This window comes from Dipodomys merriami, unplaced genomic scaffold (genome assembly GCF_024711535.1).
Source record: "Dipodomys merriami isolate MVZ:Mamm:240054 unplaced genomic scaffold, mDipMer1.0.p SCAF_4, whole genome shotgun sequence".
Lineage (NCBI taxonomy): Eukaryota > Metazoa > Chordata > Mammalia > Rodentia > Heteromyidae > Dipodomys > Dipodomys merriami.
Genome location: NW_027205603.1, coordinates 24,065,474 through 24,086,299, shown reverse-complemented (window position 1 = coordinate 24,086,299; position 20,826 = coordinate 24,065,474).

Below are 20,826 nucleotides of genomic sequence, written 5' to 3'. Positions count from 1 at the left end.
GAGGAGGAAGTGATTGCTTCAAAGTAGAAACCATTGTCATCAATAAGGAAGTTTCCATGACCGGTGTTGACAGAAGATCCAGGTGAAACCAATGAATGTGTTCAGTAATGCAGCAGCAAGGGCATGGATGGAGGGAAGCAATATAAAATTTGCTTAATCAACATCCTTGAAAACCAGCAATGAACTATCCAAGAAATAAGTGTTAATCACAAGAGAAGACAATAAAATTTCCTAAAACACAGAAGCACACAAGCACACACACAGGAGCATACACTGAGCATAAACATAGTTTCAAATACCTTAAGTTAAGGTTTCCAAATGACACCTGGAGCTGAGTAGCAACGGAGTAATGGCTCAAATCAAGCTTAGATAGCACCCACCTTCAAAGCCTACATTGGACAGAGGGAGCCTGTCTGAAAAATTCAGGAGGACAATGAAGAGAATAGAATTTGGTACACAGACACACATAAACATGTAGCTCTCGAGTGGTGACAATAAGCTTTAAATTCCTTGTCTCAATCTTCCCACAAACCCATCAATTTGTCTCCAAATCTGCACATGGAGAAAGTTGGGTTCACCCACATTTTTTCCTCCAGTATGGCAGAAAATAAAAAGAAGGTATTCTATGAGAAAGTTGGGATGCACATAAGATTTTCTTTGTGATAAACTACTTTTGCTCAGGACATATTCTCAGAAGAAGGACATGATGAAGTGAACAGGAGAGTTCCTGAAGCAAGTGGTCTGAGTTTAAATCCCATGTATCAGGTATATAGCCTTTGTCAGATTCTTTGATCTTCCTGAGTTGGGGTCAGCTATGTAAGATCATAAAAGAAAGTTTATCAGATTTTAAGATAGTGAAAGAAAGTTCTTTGGATTATTACAGATATTACACAAAATACAAAAGTTCCACTCAGTGTGCAAAGATACTTACAGAATATTAGTTTTCTTCCATTTTTCTCCCTAGAGGATATTCTGAAGACCTTCCACTCCAATTAAATCTGACCTTAAGTATATAACAATTATGTTTCTAAAATTATAATAGTTATTTGGAATTATAGTAGTGGTTGAAGAGAATGGAAATAACATTTTTTCACTACTTTACTGAAGTAAAGAAAATATTCCATGAAATGTACATACAATGGTTGACTTCTGATAGAAAATTTGTTCCCCATTATAAGCTCTAGTCCAATAAAGACATAGATGGTTTTCATCAGCCCAAGCACTTCTTCAGATATCTAGTGTTATCCAGTATGTTTTGTGTGCTGTGTGCATTTTGGCCACCTTATTTTGTGAGCTGTTTTCTGTGCATACTTTATTGCATTATTTGTCATAATCAACAGAGCTTTTTCCTTTCTAGCTATATATCCTTCCTCTCCTGTGAATATTTACTTCAGTTCTATCTGTTGCCTTTTTATTTTATTTTATTATTTTAAAAAATGGTAGTATTGTGGTTTGAACTGCAGACCTTGTGCATTTTAGGGAAGTGCTCTACTATATAACCCACCCTGCAAGTCCCTCTTCTGGTTGGTTATTTTCCAGATAGTCTCACTTTATGCTTGGCCTAACCATGTTCAGGAGATCCTCCTATTTGTACATCCCCATGTGAATTGAGTGGCAGGCATGTGCCACTGCACCCAATCCTTGGTTGACAGGGAGTCTTATAAACTTTTTTGGGGAGTGGGGAGGATGGAGAACAGTGGTGGTAATGACCACAAACCACTATCCCCAAACCTCTGACTACTAAGTAACTGGGATATAACAGGCTTTGGTCTTCATACTCAGCTCATTTTCTTAATATTTTATACTGAGCTAAAGGGGGTTTTTTTGGTCAATTTAATCATTTAAAATTTCTAAATCAAATACTTTTAACTTTACCTTCTTAGGGTTAGGGTTGTAAAGACATTTTCCTCTATAAATTTGTACCTTTGGACTTCACATTTAAATGTCTGAAACATCTAAAATAATGTGTTTTACTGAGGCTTACACTGAAATTTGAGCTCTTGTTCAGTCTTTACACTCAAGGCTTTTTCACTACCATTTAAGCAATACTTCCATTTCTAGTTTTTTACTGATTAACTGGAGATAAGAGTGTCATGAATTTTTCTTCCTGGGCTGGCTTTAAACCATGATATCAAGATCTCAGCCTCCTGACTAGGATTACAAGTATGAGCCATCAGTGCCCAGATAAAATTATTTTTAATAAAAATGATTTTTTTTGGGGGGGGTCTAGTCGTGGGGCCTAAACTCTGGGCCTGGGTGCTGTCCCTCAGCTCTTCAGCTCAAGGCTAGCACTGTACCACTTGAGCCACAGCACCACTTCTGGATTTTTTCTTTTTGCTTAGGTGGTGCTGAGGAATCGAACCCAGGGCCTCAGGCATGCAAGGCAAGCGCTCTACCACTGAGCCACCTTCCCAGCCCCTAAAAATGATTTTTTAACAATGACTTTCATAGATACTGATGTATTCTGAATTTTCTTCTGTGATTAAACTTCAAATGTTTTCTCTTGTGATAAGATGGTGCTTATGTACAGCCACCACCATCAGAGTTAGTCTTATGATCTACCTTGGCAAAGTTACCCTTCCAACCTTTCCATACTGACTAGCTGCTTTGTGAGCAAGCTGAAATGCCACTCAACAGGAAATACTGCACCTTGTATTCCCAAAGCTCAGAAGGAAATCTGTATCTCACATGAGAATTCCCACAAACTGTAAACAACACAATTATCTAACAACAATAAGAATATGGGCAAAGGGCTCAAAGAGTTTTAGAACAACAATATGTTCATAGTCCGTGATAACTAATTAGAAACTGTGCTGTACCTTTAAGAGTTATCTTTTGTAATGCTTTTATAATGTTTGAACAAATACAGATCCATGCCTAGGCATCAGAGAAAGCTTGACTTTATGATCTGTAATAGATCAAGTAATTTATTCACTATTTCTTGATATTTTATATCATGGTGAGAACACATTCAAGCCCTCGAATTATTTTTACATTAACTTCGGATGATAATGATTTCTAAATCTAAAAAATGAGATGAAGCTCATTTTATCACTCCATAATGAAAACTACTATTTCTCAAAGTTAATGTAAGAAAATGATTAAATGGTATGACTGTTGTCATTTTGTGAAATGCTCCCTGAAGTAGTGAATAAAATAAGAATTTTTGTAATTGCTTCATTTTTCTTTTAGAAAAAAAAAATCTGCATACTGGGCAGATAAATGCCAGTTTAACTTCAATCTTCTCCTACACTATTAAGATACTGTGTTTTATTTTCTGTTGTCTACCTGATTCTACATGTTTTAACTCTCTAGTCTTGCCTGGTGACCATACCAGGTGAAGCTGAGGATTCTGGGAGTTCTGGGCTCCAAACCATCCAGAAAGCAAATCAAATTTAATGTAGTCCTTATCTTGGGCTGCTAAGGCTTCATATGCTTCTAACTTCTTCCCAAATGATACTTAGAGCATGGCAATATGCTCACCAGATTTCTGTGTTCCTCACCTGGAGGCCTGAGTTCGCAGAAACCCTTTCTACTGACACAGAAGGAAATCTTTCCACTCCACGCCTCCACTCTTAGGCCTCCTTTCCAGCTTCTCTTCTTTGGTGCCAAGACTGCTACTAGTGTCTGACACCCAGAGCACTGTCTCTGTCCCCACCCTCAGACCGCCACCCTATCTATCTGGATGTCCACAGCAAAACTGCATTTGTGGGCACTAGTGCAGAGTTGTTTTGTACTGTCCAACATGGCTTTGCTGTCCTCATGCTTGACCTGTTTCTACAGAAGCTCAGCCTGGGAAGGTGATAGAGCTATATGAGTCACCAAACTCCCACATTTGCATGCTCTGACATGACTTGAACTGCCCAGCTCATTTCTTTATCATCTTTTCAGAAATACCTCTTAAATCACATACAAAGCGCCATGTAGAAGCAACACCATGAACACCTAGATACTCCAGATAGGACCTTAGCCATTAATTCTATTCCATCCGGGAACTTGGAGAAGTATAAAAATGCCTCCATACTTCATCAGCATGTTAAATAGCCAAAGTCAATCAGAGGTGCTCTGGTGTATACCCTCCTCCTTCCAGACCCACCCAGGCCCCCTTCTTTTGGCTTTTGAGCTGACATCTGTCTTTGGTGTCTCCTCTCTGCAATTCTTTGACACTGTAGGGCTCTGGCCATAGGCATTTCTCTTAGATACCAGCCTGCATTCTCCTACCTATAGCAAATGAGAAAATATTCAAAAAAGTCTCCCACTCTCAGCCCTGTACCACAACTAGAGGAGCCAGTTCCATGCACCTGAAGCTCCTGACATGACTTCTCCAGGCAGCCTTTCCCAAGAAAGCAATGTCCTAGGTAACCATCTCTAACTATTGAAGCTTAACTTCAGATGAAAAAGAGGAATAACAGGGAAAGATTTTTAGAAAAAAAATATCTACAGGGTAAGCTTGTCTTCTCACACTAACTTTTGAATGAGGAAGGGCATTAGAACCTCCCAGAAAATGGGTCATTGTGAGGTCAATTCTACATGTAGCTCAAACAGGTTTTTGTTTTGTTTGGTTTTTTGGTTTTTTGGTTTTGGGGGTTTTTTTTTGATTATTCATGGGCCTTGAACTCTGGGGCCTGGGCGCTATCCCTCAGCTCTTCAGCACAAGGCTAGCACTCTATCACTTCCAGTTTTCTGGTGGTTAATTAGACCTCCCTGCTTAGGCTGGCTTTGAACCATGATCCTCAGATCTCAGCCTCCTGAATAGCTAGGATTACAGGTGTGAGCCACCGGCACCTGGCAAGAGGTTGCTTTAATTCAAGTAGAAAACATTTTGTAAGTGAATACTTCTTACAACGCCGTGATTTGAAGAAATTGTGCTTGACCTGTTAAGATGAAATGTCTTCTTCAAATATTAATAAAATTATGTTAAAGGACAATGACAGGGTTCCTAATCCCACTACACCCTTTACATTTTCTTTGTTAAATAAATTATTTATTTTGCTATAAAGGATAATAATAATAAGATTATTGACTGTATAATTGGGCCACATGAAACTTAACCAAACTGAAGGGAGCCTGGAGACAGAGTTGTTAAGTGGACTCACATAGTTTAGAACTCCAAAAAGCAACAGCTAAAGGAACTCTTGTTTTATATCTACAATCTACATAACACAAGATAGGAAAAACTCATCTAGGTGTAGCAATAAATACTTATAAGCCCAGCCTTTGGAGGCTAATCTGTTAGGATCTGGAATTTGAGGCCAGATTGGCTACATACCAAGTTTTATGTCATCTTGGACTACATAGTGAGACCCTGTCCTAAAATACAAAATGAAACAGAAAGGTTAAACTCACCTTCAAAAGATTGTCTCAACAGATAATCCAAGTATCAATTACATGCATACATATGTGTGTGGGGTGTGTGTGTGTGTGTGTGTGTGTGTGTGTGTGTGTGTGTGTGTGTGTGTGTGTGTGTGTGTGTGTGTGTGTGTGTGTGTGTGTGTGTGTGTATACTCACATCACCATAGAGTTTTCCCATAAAAGTCTAGAGTTCTGAATGCTCAATGATCAAAGTTCAATACCTGGCACAAAATAAAATAAAATAAAGGAAATTTTTCTCTTGACCAGGACCTGCTTAAAAATATCTGGTCTCTGCCAGGATCCATGGTCTTGCTCACATGTGAGCAATGTCCTTAGTGATTACTCTTGACCCAAGCCATGGTCTGATGATTTCACTTTCTCACATCACCAGGAGAGATGGAGGTGAGAGTTGCCACTCTGAGCCACACACAGGCTGGAGAGCCAGGGATGGACTCTGAAGGAGAGGTGGGGTCAGGTAGTCTCTGATAAGGGCATCTAGGAGCCAGTAGACTAGAAGTCCATCCCTTTCTCCATACTGGACATCTCTTGTCTTGATTTCAACTTGAAAATAGTTCCCCTGATTATATTGTGCAACTATAATGCCAAAGGAAAATAGGTAGCTTAAATTATCATTACATATTTTACAATCTCTATTAGTTAACTACATTCTGCTAAAGTAAGTTTTTTTATTAAAATCTAAGTTTATACATTTATTACTTGTTAATAAAAGCCCCACTCCATGAAATAATATAAGAAGAAACTTTTGATGGGTCCTGTGAATTAACTAAAAACTCTTTATCTGAGCTATCCTCTGTTATACAACCTTGCAATCACTTTGGACTCCAGGAAAGAGAGAATTCACTGATAAGCATTGTGTGGAGAAGGCAAACTGATCCTCAAACTGGCAATGCCTTCCCGTTTTAGGGAAAACAGGAGAACAAAACTCAGGAGACCACCTTGTTTCTCTTCTGGCCCATTAATAAAGTGGTAATAATTCTCCACATTTAGGGACAGAGACTGAGATAATGATCAAACAGGCCAAACCTGTAGCCAGGGACTGTTTTTATCTGTGCATACCTTTCTCATTCTCTGCCCCACTTCTCCTGTCTAACCTGATTCCAGTGTCTATACTTCAGAAGATGGCTGAAAGCATATTAAAGTGCTGCCCCATCCCATGGCTGCCATGTAAAAAAACAATAACCTTTCACTGCCGTTCACCATTTCTCTTTATTTAGTATCTGGGGGCAATGGCATATTGGGACTTTGAGTTTGTCCGAGTTTCAGTGATGTTTACTTGATTGATTAATAGATTTTGTCACCAGATAATGAATTGGTGTACCAGATTCACCAGTCTTTGAGATTGATACATGAAAAAAAAAACCCTCACAAAATGAACGCTTTAGAAAGAATTTACTTTGGTATATCAACATAAAGTAGGGAGAAATGGTGAATAGAAATATTTCCTTCTCCCCACTCAGAGAATAAGAATTAGACTCAAAATGTCAGTTCTTATCTTTAGCCTTTACAATTTTATTTTATTATCTTTAATTAGTTCTACAAAAGGTTTCAATTCAGCCTGTCAGTTTTTGAGTACAATGAATCTTGATCAGTGTCACTCCTTTCATTATTCACCCTAGTCTCTCCCAGCCGCACCTAGCCCTTCAGTTTTCCTAGTTCCATTTTCACATATGTACATTGAATATTATGACTGCATTCTCTTACCCTTTCTTTATTTGTCTCCCGTCCTCCCCTTGACCTCAGCCCCTCTGACACCTAGACTACCTTATGATCAAGTGATATCATTCTTGGACATTTATTCAGCAGATTACAAGTCAGAATAAAGTAAAGGCATCTGCACCAAGGTATGGAAATAGCTGAGCTGCCCTTCAATGGATGAATGAATGAAGAAAATGTGATATATAATTATATTTATATTTATATTACTTATAGTATTGTATATGTAGCACAGTGATAGATAGATAGATAGATAGATAGATAGATAGATAGATAGATAGATAGATAGATAGATAGATAGAAAGATAGATAGATAGATAGATAGATAGATAGATAGATAGATAGATAGATAGATAGATAGATAGATAGATAGATAGATAGATAGATAGATAGATAGATAGATAGATAGATAGAAATTTTACTCATCCATCAGGAAAAATAATATTACATGTTATTTACACAGAAATAGGGGACCTGTTAGAAACAATTGCAAGAAAGAAAAAACATTTGAATACTTATCTTGGGGTTCATTTCATCTAACATCAACTTGTCTGACTGTTTCTACTTATCTCAGACATATACTAGTTATTGCAAATAAGGGAAACCATGGGACCTATGTTTCTTTGGGCCTGGCTTACTTCACTTAATAGAATTTTTTCTAAGTCTTTCCATTTCCTAACAAATGGGGCAATGTCATTCTTTCTGATGAAGCATGGAATTACATTATGTATATATACCACATTTTCTTGAACCATTCATCTATTGAGGGGCATCTGGGTTGGTTCCATATCTTAGCTATGGTAAATAATGCTGCAATAAACATAGTTGTGCTGGTAGCTTTAGTACAGTCTTGTTTGTGATCCTTTGGGTAAATGCCCAAAAGTGGGATTGCTGGGTCATAGGGGAGCTCTATGTGGCATCTTTTGAGGAACCTCCATACTGCTTTCCAAAGTGGTTGAACGGTATTTTCTCTTTTTTTTTTTTTTTTTTTTTTGTCGGTCATGGGTCTTGAACTCTGGGCCTGGGTGCTATCTCTCAGCTCTTCAGCTCAAGGTGAGCACTCTACCACTTGAGCTACAGCACCACTTCCTTGAACAGTATTTTCACAATAAAAAAAAGAAAGACAATTTGGTATCAAGTGTTGACAAAAATATGAGGAGGTAGAATGAAAGGGAGGAGTGAATGTAGGAGGAAAAATTTGGTGAAAGTGTTTTACATACATTTATGAAAATAAAACAATGGAACCTCTTGAAAAAAAAAGAAATGGAGGACCTGGAAACAATTATGTTAAGAGAAGTGAGACCTAAGAGAGACAAAAAACAGCATGTTTACTCTCATAGATGTTAGATCTCATTTATAAATAAATATATATATGTAAATATACACATGTCTACATGCACTTGCACAAAGATGTATTGACTAGAGTATGGCAAATCCAGGGAAAGGTCCCAATAGTCTAACTTCTTTGAACAGATGATCTTAGCTTAGCAAATTTGTTAGATTATTAGTCTTTGCCAGAAAAATCATGCAGACATCCAGGTACAGAGAACAAAGGAAGGTTTATTGCCAGCAAAGGGACCAGCAAAACCCCTTCTCACAAGTGAGGAGTGAGAAGAAGCACTGGCTATTGTCTGAGGTGGCCTATATAACCTAGTGAGGCTAGAAGAGGCTAGAAGGGAATAAGAGGCGGAGACCCTTCTGTAGACATGAGGACCAGGGGCTTCATCATGGCAGACTAGGATTTATGGCTGCTGTCCAAATAGTAGATAAGGAGTCCTGCAGCTTCCCAGACCCGAAGGTCACTCTAAGGGGTTCTTGCTGCCATATATGGTGGTGGCTTTCCCAGAGGAGTGCCATTTCAAGGCAAGGGGGGGTTGGGGGCTGATTATTTACTGCCTTTACTACATGAGCCTAGTGTTGCCTAGGAAAGGAGCAAGCCAAGCTGTGGAAGGGGGAAACAGTGTGCTAGCTATAGGAAAGGAGCTCATTGGGCTAACAAAAATGAATATAGTGTGTCTGAGCTAGGTGAAATCCAAGTGACCATGTCCTCTAGCAACCTCTAATCCTCTGACAATGATTCTAGGGAGGTAAATTAATTGAAATCTAACTCTAAATCAGGTAATATTCAGAATTTCCCTCTTCCAGACACACCTTTCATTTTGTCTTTACCCACTCATGAGGAATTCAAAGTTGTTTTTTTTACCATTTCCAAGAAGACTGACTTAAAAAGACCTTTAAATATCCCATTCTTATCACTCCATCTCAAAAAGAGGGTATTAAATATGTAAAAATGGAACCAGGTAACTTGAGGAGATATGTAGAGTAGGGACAGAGGAGAAAAGATGATAGAATGGCAATGATCAAGATGCATGGTATTCAGAAACTGACATATTGAATTGAAACCACTTTGCACAACTACTTACAGATATTAATAATTTAAAAACAGGTATAGTATAAGGGAAACTTAACTATTCTTTTTGTTTCCTTCCTGATTCTACTTTTGAGTCTGGTCCTATTGATATTTGATAAATATCATTTGCTGTGTCCACATTTATCTATCGTGCCTCACTCTGAAATCTTTCATGGCCAGAAGCAGAAAGGCAATGGTTTCTGGATATTTGAAAGTTACCATAGGACACTGATTCTAGGATGATAATTTATCTCTCAATTTTCTCTTCTGTTAAACTGTGTCCTGCTAATATTTCTAGATGTTTGGATGATTCTGTTTAGTAGACCAGTCATTGAGTAATTGGAGCAGTTCTAACATTTGAATAAAATGTATTGAAGCCAAATAACAATCTAGTGTATTGTATTTAGTGTAGTGTATTTTACTCCCTTCATGATAACTTCCTATTGGTTTTCAACTAAAAGATAAATCGTGCTGTATGTAATAGATCTATTAAGGGGAGAACAACTTTCCTTACATTTCTCTTCTTTAAAGGCACTTATGGCTCATAGGAGAAAGCCCCAAAGAGCTCTCTACATTCAGCCACAAGGAAGTTCCAGATGGTTTTCATCTCAGTCATGGGTTTGATGTCAGCTTGAACATTGGGCTTTTCTTCCATTCATAACCAAAATTTTGCCAGACAGTGAGACAATAAAATGGCTCATTTATCACGATCAAATTCGAAAAACCTAGCAGAAAGGTAGCTTTTTATTCTAGTCTTTTTATTCTAGTCTAGTCTTCTCTCCATGTGGTCTGGATTAATTCATTCTTATGTAAAGGAGATAATATACATGAAATGTATTTGGAAATTCACAACATAATTTCAAATTTAGTGTGGGCTTCAATTACACACAAGCTCCTAAAAGATCAAGAACTTTTAGTTTCAAAGTACTAGTATTCCCCAAGGGGGTGGGGTGAAAATCTAAGAATGAAGATATATGTCATGAATTAAGGAAGATAGGCCTGACAATCAAAGATTATCTGCCAAGCACTGGGACTCACACCTGTAATCTTAGCTACTAAGGAGGCTGTGATCTGAGAATGAGGATTTGAAGCCAGCCCTCACAGAAAAGTCCTAAAGACTCTTATCTCGGGGCTGGGAAGGTGGCTCAGTGGCAGAGCACTTGCCTTGCATGCCTGAGGCCCTGGGTTCAATTCCTCAGCACCACATAAGCAAAAAGAAAAAAGCCAGAAGTGGTTCTGTGGCTCAAGTGATAGAGCACTAGCCTTGAGCTGAAGAACTGAGGGACACTGCCCAGGCCCAGAGTTCAGGCCTCATGACTGGACCGCCCCCCTGCCCCCCCAAAAAGAATCTTATCTCCAATTAACCAGTAAATAGACAGAAGTAAAGGTATGGCTGAAGTGGTACAATGCTAGCCTTGAGCAAAAGTCTAAGGGAGAGTATACTGGTCCCAAGTTCAAGCCCCAGTATCTGTGCACGAGCGCGCATGCTCATGTATAAAACAACAGACTGAAATTGCATATGCCCTTGATCACAACCTAATGTTTTGAAGCATGTATACATAATAAAATAGTTAAATCATGCTGATTAATACATGCATTTCTTCACAAGCTTATGTTTAACCTGATGCCACTTAAAACTTACTTGTTTAGCAATTTTCTTTTCTTTTTTTCTTTTTACCAATCCAGGGGCTTGAACTCAGGTCTGAACACTGTCCCTGAGCTTCTTTTGCTCAAGACTAGCATTCTACCACCTGAGCCACAGTGCTACTTCCAGCTTTTTCTGTTTTGTAGTACTGAGGAATCAAACCCAGGGCTTCATGCATGCTAGGCAAGCACTCTACCACTAAGCCACATTCCCAGCCCCTGTTTAGCAATTTTCAAGCATCTAGTACACATAAGTGAGGTCATGAAGTATTAGTCTTCCTGTGCCCATCAGCTTTGTTGTGTGAGGAGGGAACAAGGCCTTGGGTCTAGTCACAGTTTTCCTGGAACTTAATAATAACCTATTCCTTGTGACTGAGGCCAAAATAATTTCCCTTTACATAACTACCTCAATCAAGTTAGCATCCTGCTCTTGGTCAGACATACAACGTGGCTCACACACTGAAATTCATGGATGAACAAAGGATTGAGTTTCTGCAAACAGTCTTTTTCTTCTGGTCCTGGGGCCTGAACTCTGGGCCTGGGCGCTGTCCCTCAGTGATTCAGCTCAAGGCTAGTGCTCTACCACTTGAGCCACAGCATCACTTCTGGCTTTTTCTGCTTATGTGGTGCTGAGGAATCAGATCTAGGGCCTCATGAATACAAGGCAAGCACTCTACCACTGACTGAGCCACCTTCCCAGCCCCTGCAAACAGTCTTTTTATAACCACTTAGTCAATGATTGCAGGTAAAAGGCAAAATGCCCACTTTCCACAGCAATGATCTCTGCAAAGAGTGTTCTCAGTAGAAATGAGCAACAGACACAGGCCAGACAAATGACACCTCTATTTTGAGAGCAGTTGACCCAGATATTATTTGTATCACTGCTCTCATATAGAATCTTGCCTGTACTGGCTCCTCAAACATAGTTGGTACGGGGCCTGTGCATGTGCTATTAGCCAGCAACTGCTGGGTCTAGAGTCTCCTGAGGTTCTAAGCTCTGAAATTATTCCCTGGTTTGAAGAATGAGGGGTGCGTCAAGTATGGCAGACAAACATTGGTTCTTTGGAATCAGACACTGGGGCTTGTACCCTGAGTCTAGCACTGGTTGGTTTTCTAATAATGGGAAAGTTACCTTTCTACATCTTAGTTTTCTGGCCTATAAACTCCATAGAGGAATGCTGAACTGCTGCACATGAAGATCCTGATACACAGTAACAGCATAATTGCTGATGGCTCTATTGACTAGAAAATGTCACTCAGCAGAGGTGGTATATAATTGAAAGCTAGCCCACACCTTTCATGGAAAATGATTATAATATTTAAGAAACAATAGCAGCAAATGCTATTGTTGCCATGGAAATATAGGAACTGTTAAAAATTCTTCCCTGCTAAAAAGAAATTTAATATCCTTGAAAAGAACATTCTTCATATAAAAATGAAAATATAGGTTTCCCTTTCAAGTTTGGAAGCAACCTTCCCTGGAGCCTTACATGTCTTCTTCAACTTATGCCATCCTGAACACCACATTTTTTAGCCAATAACTAAATGATTCTCTAGAAATAGGATGAACACTAGCATCCATCAACTGCTTCCTTGCAAGCATCCTTCATTTGTATTTTTTGTTGTTGTGAACTAGGAGGTAGATGCCATTATCCCTGCCATTTTATGGAAGTCAGGGGCATGAGATATAGTGAGTTGGCTTGCTGCACAGCTCATAGAATGGCCTGGACATCTACATGTCCAACTTGCACACACACCACACCTAGCTCCCCTCAACTGTAGAATATGCACACCCTTAAAAATCCACTGTGTCTTTTTTATTGCGAAAATACCATAGAGAGGGGTTAGAATTACATGAGCAAGGTAATGAGTAAATTTCTTATCAAGCATTGTTGCCTCCTCCTTTATTTCCCCTTACCATCCCTTCCCATATCCTCCCCCTCCTCCCCCCACCATCGTACTGTGTCTTGTATCATTTCTTCACCTACCTCCAGAATGGAGAAACAAAAGAGAGAACTATCCTTCCAGAGACCTCACATGCAAATCAGAAGCAGTTATTGTTGCAGCCACATGCAGCCATGGGTGAAGGGATGCAATGTAGTTTGGCCAGAAAATTCAAGTGTTGAACTGTCACACCTCTGAGCCTGTCTAATTGGGCTTCAAATGTTTCCTCTCCAAGACAAAACTATATGCACTGATTATGCCTGGTCAACAGGCTTCACAATCTAAGGAGAAAAATCCCCAAAACAAACAAAATTTTAAACAAGCTATTTCAGGTTTTTATATCTTCTGTCGTTTTTTAGTTCTTCTAAGGCAGCACATGTTAACTACTCTATATACCAGACATTTTTATGGCTCGGCAATTTCCCCACCTCATTTTCTTATTCAGATATGGCAAGTCTACCCCATGTAGAAACAAAGGTCTCCTTCACCTGAAGGACATAGACAAATGGACATATGGAGCAAATGGGGTATACCATCAAGTCCAGGACAGTGGGCATGCACCCTGGAAGGTGGCAGAAACATCCATTTCTAACAAGATGGCATTCCCCATCCATATGATGGCAAAAGTGGGTGCCACTAAAGCTGAATAACTTAAGGAAACTGAGGTTTGGTGAAGGCAACACAGAGATGTGATATTTAAAACGTAGAGATGCTATCTTTGCTTCAAAGAGAAACAACTGAATTCACTCTTTCCTGAGGGATGCATTTCTCATCCAAGGATTAACTATGGTCTGACAGGATGCATTCTTACCTGGAAACTCAGGGAATAACACCAGGTATGGATTGACCAAAGACAACCCAGATTTGCATAAGTTTAGCATAGAAATGCCCCAACAGCCCAAGGAGCAGGGTATGTCTCTTCCTATGAGAGTACCCACACTCTGTTAGAGTGTGCCCCTACACTTTTGTTTGAGTGCTTGCCTGCTTGTTTACTAACTCAATAAAGCTCTGCCAAGTTTTCTTACCATTGTGACTTGTCCAGAAATTCTTATTCTGCAATTGAAGTCAAGGATCCTGTGTGAAGAGTTCCTATATTTAAAGGGAAGCTTCACTGAAGCCCACTTCTGGCAACCATCAGAGGAGGTAATGCCCTCTACCACCTCTAGTGGTCAGCAATAGAGGTGCTGTTAATGGATTTGATTTTCTGTAGTTTTGTCTACACAACCCACCTGTGTTTTCTAAACCACTGAGCATCAGAGCGGCTTGTATCTCTTTTATTTAACCCATGTGATAAATCAGTATATCTATGCCCCTTCTCAATGAATTTTCAGCTCTTGCCATTATGAAATGGAATCTCCTTCCTCATCCTTTGAAACAAAGACTTTTCTTCAGTCTCATTTAAATCAAAAGTCAACTGTGAGAGATAATGAAATTCCCACTTCCAAGTCAGTTGCAAGAAGACTTTCTTTTGTATGTTCTTCCCACTATGGTATATTCCTAGATATACCATTTGATATTAGTACTCTGGATCTTGTATATATATTTATCTAATTTGGGGAGGGGAAGGGGAATTACAAATGCTGAAACAAGGTCACAGAATGACCCATTGTAACAATGATACTTACAAGACACTATGTTGGAAATGAACTTTACAACTTCTGGGGGGCGGGGGAGTGTAGGGGAGGTGAGGGAGAGAAGAGATAGTGAGAGAACAACAAAGGAGGGGGTAACAATGTTCAACAAGAAATGTACTCATAAACTGGGTGCCAGTGGCTCAAACCTGTAATCCTAGCTACTCAGGAGCCTGATATCTGAGGATTACAGTTCAAAACCAGCCTGGGCAGGAACGTCCGTGAGACACTTATCTCCACTAAACCACTAGAAAACTGGAAGTGGCACTGTGGCTCAAGGTAGAGAGCTCCCCTTGAGCTGAAGAGCTAAGGGACAGCACCCAGGCCCAGGGTTCAAGCCCCACGACAGACTTAAAAAAAAGGAAGAAAAAGAAATGTACTCATTACCTTACTCATGTAACTGTAACCCCTCTGTACAGCATCTTTACAATAAAAGAAAATTTAAAAAAAAATGTTTTCCACCATACGAGAACGCAGGCTAAGTAAGCAGGAGGCTGTGAGGGCTGTGAGCTCAAACTCCATTACCAAAACAACAACAATAAACAAAAGATTAATTTGAACAAGTTTACACTCCCACCAACAATGCAGTAGGGTTCCCTTCTGTCCACATCCCCTCCAGCATCTGTTGTTAGTAGAGTTCTTGATTATAGCTAGTCTAACTGGGGTGAGGTGATATCTCAATGTTGTTTTGATTTGCATTTCTTTTATGGCTAGGGAGGTTGAGCATTTCTTCATGTGTTTATTGGCCATCCTTCTTTCCTCTTCAGAGAAGTTTCTCTGTAAGTCTTCAGCCCACTTATTTATTGGGCAGTTGTTTCTTTGAGGATTTGTTGTTGGGGGATTTAATTTTTTGAGTTCCAGGTATAGTTTAGATATGAGACCCTTGTCAATTGTATGGCTAGTGAAGATCTCCCAATCTGTCGGCTTTCTATTGATCTTGCTAGCTATGTCCTTTGCCATGCAGAAGCTTTGCAATTTCATGCAATCCCATTTGTCCAACCTTTCTTTGATTTGTTGTGTTTCTGGGTCTCTATTAAGAAAATTTCAGCCAGTAGTATGGAGGTTCCTCAAAAGACTCCACATAGAGCTCCCCTAGGACCCAACAATCCCACTTTTGGACATTTACCCAAATGATTACAAACAAGACCACACTAAAGCTACCAGCACCATAACTATGCTTATTGTAGCATTATCTACCATAGCTATGACACAGAACCAACCCAGATACCCCTCAATACATGAAAGGATCAAGAAAATGTGGTATATATACACAATGGAATACAATGCCTCCATCAGAAAGAATGGCATTGCCCCATTTGTTAGGAAATGGAAAGACTTGGAAAGAATTCTATTAAGTGAAGTAAGCCAGGCCAAAGAAAAATAGATTCCAGGGTTTCCCTTATTTGCAATAACTAGTATATGTCTGAGACAAGCAGAAACAGTCAGATAAGCTGATGTTAGGCAAAATGAACCCCAAGATAAGGACTCAATTTGTTTTTCTTTCTTGCTATTGTTTCTAACATATTTATAAGATGATCTCTTTGTTGCTTTGTATGTCCCTCCCCCATGGTATAATCCCTGTTTTCACTGTATTTAATATTGGTATAATCTGTGGAGGGGAAGGGAAAAACCAATTGTTTAAATAGGGATACAGGTGGACCCATTGTAACAATGAGATATACAAGATGCTATGTCGAAAAACGAATTTTACAACTTTTGGGGGGGAGGGGTGATGGGAAACAAAGGAGGAAGCAACAATGCTTGATAAGAAATGTACTCATTACCTTACTCATGTAATTGTAAACCCTCTGGCCCTCAGTATGGTATTATCACAATTAAAAAAAACCTTATTAATAAAAAAAGCAAAAAAAAAGATTAATTTATATTACCCACATAGTGATTTTGTCATCACTTGTGAACATACAGCAACAAGTGTGACAAGTTTGCTTATCAGTGGCAACACGCTTAGACTTACTAGTTTCATTTAGTTTATTTAAGCCCTTCAAATACCATCCATACCAATGACTAACCCCAAGGCCTAATTCTACTAAGCCTGCCCCACACCCAGAGAGCTCACGTGTCACGGGTCAGGTCACTTGGTCCAGAGGTGGAGGGGAGTAGGTCAAGAGTGTCCTCCGGGCTGCTCAGAGTCGCTGGAGGGAGAAGCGGCCACCTCTCTGGGCAGGCTCCAGTGGACGGTCAGTCCGACTTGGCGTCACCTCGCTAGGGGAGGTCATCTTGCTGGGTCTCTGCTACCCTGGGTTCTTATATGTTTTAGGCTGGCCCTTCATTTCTGGCTATGTCTTATTACCCGGGTTGTCTTGGTGACAGCTTTGCTTCTGGTCAGGTTACAGATGAGGGCGGAGCTGGCTCGCCTCGGGCTGAGTCTGGGTATTGATGAGGGCTGGTTGCCTTGGTGACGGCTCTGCAGGCTCCCTAGGTGTGTTCTTATCTATCCATTCCATAGTTCTAACTCCTAACTAACTCCTAATTTTACAGCTTAACATTTCATACTATTCACAGTACACATACATTCAGTATATTTATATTCAATAGTTCAATATCATGTCAATATTCAATAACACAGTATGTCAGTATTCAATAATCCACCCTATCAGTACACACTAGGTCAGTATTCAATAGCACACTATGCCAGTACACACTAGATTAATATTCAATAATACATTATGTCAGTATACACTGTGTTAATATTCAATAATACACCATATCTGTATTCAATAACACACTATCCTGGTATACATCATGTCAGTTTTCAATCATATTCACTACAGGAAAAGCCTGAGTCACATTATGGGCACCTTTTTAAGTGAAGTGAAAGCTGGTAACATTCTTATTTTCATGTTTCCTCTCTTATCATATAAGTTAGTGTCTTCTTTAGTCTGTTTATTGCCATGGTCTACTTATTGCCATGATTGACTTCATTTTTTTCATGACCTTTTTTTTTTTGCTTTACTTCTATTTTCTTATTTTAATGTTTCCAAGCATAATACAAAAAAAAGTTTGCTCTCTAAGTACAACCCAGCAGAGATGTCTATTATGAAAAAATTAATGCATTGAAATTGTTATATGTCAAGAAAACAGAGAAGCCACATTTTGAGAGGTTGAATCTTGGAGTCTTTGTTAGAAGGCTAGCGAATACATGGTGGGCTGTCTCAAAGACCAGCAGCCCCAAACCAAGCCTGCACCAAGCTTTTAAAGACAACAACCTCATGCCTGGGTAGAGATCAGGCCTTAACAGAAGCAGATATTATATGGACATACTCATGTAACAGCAGAACTTTTCCATCTAGGGAAGATACCCCTCAGCCTTCCATAGGGGAATCTTAGAGGCTACTCAGAGGCTGGTGATTCAAGCTACTTAGAGAGGTTATCAAGGCATATATCAGAGCATTCTCTATATGCAAACTTTCATAAGGCTATGGCATCTGCATTTCTCTGAAGCAGAGCCCTCAGAGCTCACCTTGAGCTAAGTATCTGCATTCAGTGAATGACCTCTCACCTCTAGGCTTTTAGCACTGAGTGTAGAACTCCTCCACCTAGCAAGAGGCACCAGAATGGCTGTAAGAAGTTACTTAGACTCAGCCTTCTTATTTCAAAATAAACTTTGCTCAGGCATAAGTTATAGTGCCTTAGATAATTCAGTGTTAGTGAATCAATAATACATACTAAATAAGGTATCTTTAAGCCAAAGCACTAATAATAAGACAAATTGACAAACTTATGTAATGATTGATGAGCATATTGTCACCAGTGGCTCTCAGAAACATAATCCTGTAATTCTCCTAGGAACCATTATTCAGTATCTGCTAATGCAGTTTTGGTGACTTAGAGAATATAAGAACCACCAGTAAATAAGATGCACTGTGTATTACCTTGCTGTTCAATCAGTTTGCTGATTGAACAGCTTGCTGTTCAATGTCTAAATAACTCACTACTGAGTGACTTTAGGTCTGCTTTAACATTGACCAGTTGTATATTAAATCAGATTCTATGACCTGAAAGTATAATAGATTCTGCAACCTGGAAATAAATTACCTAAGAAGATCATTGTCATTATGTGTCTTAATCTTTTATTCATATTAGGATATTAAGGCACAGAGAGGTGTTATGACCATGGTGACACTGCAAAAGCAAGCTGTCTTTATTCTCCATATTCTGCCTTCTTACTGTACTACATAGCACCCTGGAGCTATTCTCATAGGTGAATTTTAAGAGCAGGTTGATATATGAATCTACCTTCTGGTTCAGGCTTGTCAGAATTCAGAGCTACATCCTTCCCCAATGAGGCTTCTGACTCCAGGTCACTGTTTATTTTACTAAGACAGCTCCATCAGAGCTGTCAAAGTATGCAACTACAAATCCATGTCCCTCCAGAGGAACACGGACAAGCAAATAGAAATGACCAGAACCAGAAATTCTATGAAAAAAGTCAAGGATTTACAACTATGAAATAGAAGTGGAATAAAAAAGAAAAAAAGTCAGGAATGGAAATTTCTGCCAAAATAGAAATAACTAAATATACAGAAAGTGTCCTTAGAAGACATTAGATCTACTAGACAAAGATTATAAGCCAACTTTTATAAATATATTAAAATAACTGAAGGCAACTAAGAAAGCAATTAACAAAATAAGACTACTATTTAAAAAGCAATTACTCAACAGAACATAAAGGAAATTACGAAGCCAATATGTACAATAGCTACAATTGAAAATAATCTCTAGAAGGCCTCAACATATTTTACCAAATTGAAGAGTCTATATTTGAAGAGAAGACAATTGGAGACATACAGTCTGAACAGAAAAAGAAAGAAAAGTCAACACATTCAATGGATCTAGGACCTACATATGCAATGAGGGAACAAAGGAATAGGATAGAAAAAATATTTGAAAAAATACAGTGAGCCCAACTTATTTTAGCTTTATTCCATACAGTTTGTACCAAGAGAAGTAAAATTTAAAAAAAATAAACATTTTTCTTAAAAATGTGAAACCAGAAGAAATTTCAGAAATGAAAATGTTAAATTCCTATGCAGGCATTATGCAGCTCAGGGATGAGGAGACACTTTTGGTTAGCCCTGCATTATGTCAGTCCTGTTTATATCATGTTGTGTTAGATGATAAATGTTTCCAAGAAAAATCTTCCTCCAAGAAAAGCAAGTGTGTCCCCCAAAGCAAAGTCAGTGTGAATGTGTTCATTGAAACCATGAAGTGAAGATCTGAGATCTTTTGGAGTGTGGCATGGCTTCCGTGGAAACAGGCTGGCATTGTGAGGAAACTGAATCATGCATGCTCAGTACTATATGGAATTCTATGCATTCCAAGCATGCCTCTCTTACACAGAGTATCATTACTCAATATTCCACAATTATAACAAGTGAGAGACTGGTCTTCAGTATGATTTTAACAAAAATTTTCTTACTATGACTGACGTCGGGAATCCTTTGGTTTCAGACACGTTTGTGTGCTCTGTACTCTAAAACTTCACTTCCTTTAAAAAAAATTGTGCTAAATTCCAACATCAAGCTCAGACTCAAGGCTGTAACTCTAGTTACAATGTCAATTGAGGCACATAAGTCATAAGACTCTATTTCAACCAATGGCTGGGCATAGTCGTGTACCTGTGATCCCACCTACAGGGAAAGCACAATGTTTGGGCATAATTATGGTGTCTGTCAGCCCCAGCAACATGGGGAAGCAAGTAGGAAGATCTCGTCCCAACTAGCCCAGACATAAAATGAAAACATACCTTGAAAATAATCAACACAAAAAGAGGATCCAGGTATGTCTCAAGTGATAGAATACTTACCTCGCAAATGTGAGGGCCCAAATTTAATGCCTAGTACCAACAAAAAACAATCTACTAGATTCTTAGCCATTTTCTATCTTTAGTAAGGTTGAATATCAAGGACATTCATACTTTGTGACTGAATTGAAAATGTCTTTTTTCCACTTTTGATGTTCCTTTTACTTTTCTCAGGTGCTTGAAATCCCTTAGTAGTGATTTGATTTAGTACAATTTACCACTTTGCTTATTCTCCTAGGGCTTATATATTTTGAGACAGCATTAGAAAGACCATTCCCACTTTGGCA